Here is a 6407-nt window from a genome sequence, read left to right as displayed (position 1 = left end):
GCTGGGCGTTCAAGTGATCCATGTTCACGTTGAGACCAGACATTGGGCTACCTAATCAACTCTTCTCACCCCTCTCTTTAGCGCCAATATAGAGTGTGGGCCACCTACCCACCCACCCCGAAATCCTAACACCCCCAACGTGTGGAACAGGTATCACATCTATTTGTATTCATTGCATTTGACTTTTAGCATCTGGTTGCTTTGTGGAAGCTTTATTATTTACCAAGAAGAACGTTGCATTTGTTGGACTGTCTTTCTCATACTTACACAAAAAGATACAGTGCAATATCTGAATAATGTAATTGAATAAAATAGACAATATATATATATATATATATATATATATATATATATATATATATATATATATATATATATATATATATATATATATATATATGTGTGTGTGTGTGTGTGTGTGTGTGTGTGTGTGTGTGTGTGTAGCATATAGTTCATATCACAGCCGTCTCTGAAGAAAGCGGACTGCTCAGCAAGCACAGGACTGCATGTAATGAACTGATATGTTTCATTCATAATGAAAGCTGATCTATGCTGGGCAACGGAAGCAATATAGCATTATATATATATATATATATATATATATATATATATATATATATATATATATATATATATATATATATATATATCAATCATCAATATTATTAATATTATTTTAATTAGACCTTTCATATATGGCTGACAGTATGCCATCAATAGTATAAATATTATGTTAATTAGACCTTTCATATATGGCTGACAGTATGCCATTAATAGTATAAATATTATTTTAATTAGACCTTTCATATATGGCTGACAGTATGTCATCGGTGAATCCGTTGTTTTCGTCAGTACACGTTCTATTCCATAATTAATTCTGGTTCTTCCCTTTCTTAGATTTTGTTTACAAAGTTTTAAAAATTATACAATTTTAAAACGGCAAATGTTTGCAATTTGAATAAAATGGAAGTGTTAATTTCTTTTTTTTTATTTTGCCAAAAAGTTTTATAAAAACAAATCTTTGAGAGGATTCTACATTTCTAGATTGCAAAATAATTTTGTGATCAATTTTTGTTTTAGGTTTTCTACATACAACAGAAAATTATTTTATAAAATGTTAGGTAAATTATTACGGGTTTAGCAATTCCCGTTATATATGTGTGGGGACTTGAGATTAAATTCATGTACAAACTAATTTTTACTCATGCGTTTAGATTCTTGCAGACGGATAATTCCAAAACTAACAAACTCAACCATCCAGTTTGTATTTCACATGCTTAATAGACAGGCTTACATTTCATTTTTGCTTCCTAATATTATTTACGGTTTCGTGTATATATAAATAGTTCTTCCATTCAGCTTAATTTCATTAATGTATTTCTCGTGTTTCTTGCAGGGCAAAGTATGTGGCAGTTACCTTTTCATTCTGTAATTACATTTGGTCTTTTACTGGCGTATCTAAACCAGTCGTTATATGATTATAACACTTTGTAGTATGTACAACCAAATATGGTTTATCGATCCTATATCAAATAGTGCCATGACTTTACAAATGTGTTCAAAAATACCATTCAAAACAAGCCAATAAGCAAAACTTCCATGTATAACACAACCAAACCAAAGTCCTTTCTTTTCACATATTTCACGCATTTTAACCCCAGTAACAATTTTGTTACAAGCCATTACTATTGCGTCCTCGCATGGTACTTTTCTAAGGTACCAGTCTTATTCTAGTCTCCAGATTGCAAAGAAAGCTACATAAACCCTAAGGGGAGATAGTAATAATTTATTTAGACAAAGTTAGTTGACGAAAGACAGAACCGTATGCGTTGCTTAGTATTAAGCAATAAAACAATAAATCAATCCCAAAATCACTCCACCTTGCAGCATGAGAACTACTTTCACAGAAGATACAAAACTCTTAATTAATGATTTTCCCCCATGCTATTTCACAAGATTCCACTACGCTATGACCTCGCTATTGTTTGATGTTGTTGTTGTTGTTTTAGGGTTTAACGCCATTTTTCAGCACACGATAGGCTATGCATGGCGGCCAGTAATAATGGTAGAGGAAGAACCCTGGTACGTATGTAGGTACGTATGTATATTAATTGCTTAGCTGCTTTCTTGGTTTGTATCATGTGGTCAACTTTTAAATCCACGAGATAACATAGTTTTTATTACATAGATTTTAGAATGATTTTATCTGAATCCAATAAGAGAAAATACAAAACTCTTAATCCATGATTTTCACCCACGCCATTTTGCGAGATTCCACTACATAATGACCTCGTTATTGTTTGATGTCGTTGTTGTTGTTGTAGGTTTTAACGCCATTTTTCAGCAGACGATGTGCTATGCATGGCGGCTAGTCTTAACGGTGGAGGAAGAACCCTGGAAAACCCTGGGAAGAATCACCGACCTACGAGAAGCTACTGGCAAGCTTTCTGACATACCCACATTGGCGCTATTGTTTGATGCGTATGTATGTAGGTACGTATGTACATTAATTGCTTAGCTGCCTTCATGGTTTGTATTATGTGGTCAACTTTTAAATCCACGAGATAAAATAGTTTTTATTACAAAGATGCTAGAATGATTTTATCTGAATGCAATAGTGCTTCGTCAATAAATCGTGCCATTTTCCTATTCCACGATATATCCTTCAATTTATGTGTATTAAATACCGTAATATCCTGAAACTTACACCAGTTATTTGTATTATTTGTGACGAAGCTCTGCCGGACGTATGTCAATTAATTAAATCAGCTTCAAGAAGGATATTTTGGTTGCGTTTTCCATAAATAGAATGCTATGCAATGTGCCAGTTATTATTGGACATATGTAGGTAGGTATATTTTCAAGCTGATCGATACCACAATTTAACTTATAATATGAAAAATAGGACAAAAAGAAATGTATTTGGCATGTGTACGTATCCACTCATATATATATATAGGTTAGAGAATTATTAATTCGACTCAACAGAGATTCGAACCTAGGTCCTCGGGTAAACGGCACCCATCGCCTTGCCTGCACACACAAGCCGATCTTCCTTCACGCAAGCCCATATTCCCTCACGACTAAGCACACGTCACCAAAAACGATGTTACTCAATCGTGTTATATGCACTCGTGTGTAGTAGACACACTCGCATGACTACCGAGCAATTAATTCTCGTGTATCTACAGTCATTCCGGATTCCTATGAATGAAATCAAGGTATATAGAATTAATTATAGAGAATAATAAATATACACCAGACAGATTGGAAAGAGCTATCCCTGGATTCCTTTAGATGAATGCTTGATAATAGTAGGCAGAATTAATATTTTAATACAATTAGTACTATCATACAGGTTAGAGAATATTTAATTTTCTTTCATAGGAATCCGGAATGACTCTGTAGATACATACAAATTAATTACTAGGTAGTCACATGCGAGTGCGTCTGCTATGTCTATATATATATATATATATATATATATATATATATATATATATATATATATATATATATATATATATATATATATATATATATATATATATATATATTCATATTCTCACTGTGTAGGTCTACTATGCAATATATCAGAAATGAGGCAAGATATGTTGTTTTTCGTAAGGTAACCACGGCAGTGTATTTTTCTTACAAGTTCCTAAAGCATGGACACAGCTTTCAAACCTAATAGATGTTTACCTAATGAGTGAATTGATAATCAATTATCTTTGTAAATATTATTTGCCCTTCATTTAACCTTGTATCTTGTCCAATATTTTATAGGTGGAATAACTGGTTGTATCAATCCAGGATATTACTATATGGAATAAAATAAAAATTGCGGGGGTGCTTGTGATTTATAATCTGAACATTTAATACGTAACAAGAGCTTTTAGTTTAAGAACAGGTTTTTGATTTGTAAACTATTGCTATCTATGAATACTTAAATTTGGGATATTTGTTTATTTTAATCTTCACCCTGCGACATGAATTACAAATTACAGGTCAAGGAATGCGTAGCATAATCGACCTATAATTCATAACATTCCCAATTTGATGTTTTTTGTCAACATTAATAGACTGATTTCATGATCTGATTAATGAACCACTTTTTTTAAAAAAATATCCTCTTTTGGTAAAATATATTAGGAATACATTGAAGCATATTGTATTTAGTTTTAAAACGAATAAGTGTTGAGTTTAGCCTCCAGATATTTGATTGATATTAAATAACAAGATCACACCAATTTATACTTAAATGCCAATCTCTCTTTGAATGTTTCACATTTTCTACACCAAACTAATAACTATTAACAAGCATTGATCTTTCCAAAGCAAAAATCGTTAAAAGTTGGAATGAAACATCAGTGATTAACAATGAAGCATTCCACAAGACAGGGAACTATATATGTTAAGAACTAAATGTTTCAACAGCAGGGACTAAAATATATTTACTGAAACCGCATATGAAATGCACTGAAATTCCGTGTACATGGGTATTCTTTTCTAATAGATGCATATTGATACACACGAGCTTACGGGTTGTTTTCACAGACGTTACGATTGTATACGCAAATACCCACAAATGCAACGAGCGCGTACCTTTCGCCTCCATTTTAAGTCCCTAACAAACTTTTATCAACACCAGTCATCACGTATATTCAAAATAATAATCTGATTTAATTGTCGATTAGGATATTTACTTAATCGAAACAATACATAGATGATACTTGAAATTATGTGCGCCTATAGCACGAAAATAAATATAAAACTAAGATACCTGGCTTGTATAGAAAGAAAAGTAAAGTTAAACCGTAATCGTGCATATTGCTATCAAATAGAAATTCAGTTATTTGTTTTGTACAAACAGACAATATTGTCTTTTTATTAAAATAAAAGTATTTTGTGCGATGTCCTTAACCTTGTCACATTGAAAGATTAATTTCGGACAGTACTCTTCGGGATACAATAGCAGTTACGGAAATGCAATTTCATAGCATGTGTATTATGCCAGAACTTTTATGTACAAATACTTTTCGCAAAAACGTGCATGTGTCAAAGCCCGCTCAAATATTGTATTTGTGGTGGAGATGTTGGACGCAGGATGATGCTGAATGCAAGCGATAACCGTTCAAAGAAGTATCGTCTACAACGAAACATTTTCCTAGCGGATCACGACTTTGTACTGAATGTCAAAACCGAGTATTCTTGAAATACTTTTAGAAATATGAAAGTATATATAAACAATTGGCTTTTGATCTTGAACTATAATCAGATGTTTAATTTAAGCTCATGTAAATTGAGAATCATTACATATTTCTACTTGTTTATGTATCCATTTGCTTATGCGTCTGTTTATTGATGGATCTATTTGTTTGTGAAAGAATAACAAAGATGGTTGAAAAGTCACGCATTTGGTTTCGTGCAGTTGACATGAACAACAGAGTGTGATGTTATATTATATCCTTGCGCACAAAATGGCACATGCTTTCATAATTATGTGGGATGAACAATGTTGGTAAGTGCCGGCATACGTGGCTAGAGAATCAAAATGGCGGATATGGAAGTACACACGTTTTGTGACGTCACGTGAAAACAACGAATATCTACCTATATATTCAGCTACTCAAAGCACACGTTGGGATAAAACGAATGATGGCAGATGTTTAAGCTACTAAAATAATATTTACCTATTTACAAAAAAACAAACCTAGTTATAATCACTATGGCCTCTTCAATTCATTTGCATTCAGGAATCAAACAAATGCCTCCATCACCGTGACTTGCGACACCCTAATTCGAATCATGTATCTACGAGTGGACAGCTGTGATTAGTCATAATCCAACTGACGTGTTTCCATGCCTTGGAAAATCTTACTATCTCAAATCGAATTTATTGCATGCTTGAGTGCCGCTGAAAATCCCCATTCAGAATGTGCAATTACAGAATTACTGAAAAAGCACCGAACACAAATTTCGATGCGTAGAAGTAAATAATGACTGGACAGCTATTGTCGTCAATAGGATAAAAGTGAGTGAATCACAACACATTCGCGACCTGTAGTCCCAAAGCTCTACAATACCACTATTAGAATTATATCTATTTGACACTATTCAAGAAAAGAACTAAAAGTTACCATATTTTCGTCTTACTAACATTCAATATATTGAAGAAATGGAGTTAATTCCTCTCTGTTGCACCTATATTTGAACTTAAGGCACACTATGGGGTAAATCGATCTAACTTCTTTTGTGTAAATGGAGAGTTTATTCATAACGACGCATAATAGAGAATATGTGTTTTTTCTGTTTTGTTTGTTATTAGACTGCTGAAGAATATCTGGCCTAAAGTTTCAAAATTAAATTGCTACTACTACGTTATTCGGTCTATATCTTTAACTTGT

This window comes from Sinohyriopsis cumingii, chromosome 10 (assembly GCF_028554795.1).
Source record: "Sinohyriopsis cumingii isolate HCF-2022 chromosome 10, ASM2855479v2, whole genome shotgun sequence".
Lineage (NCBI taxonomy): Eukaryota > Metazoa > Mollusca > Bivalvia > Unionida > Unionidae > Sinohyriopsis > Sinohyriopsis cumingii.
The sequence above is the reverse complement of the archived record's forward strand: the minus strand, read 5'-3'. Positions refer to the sequence as shown.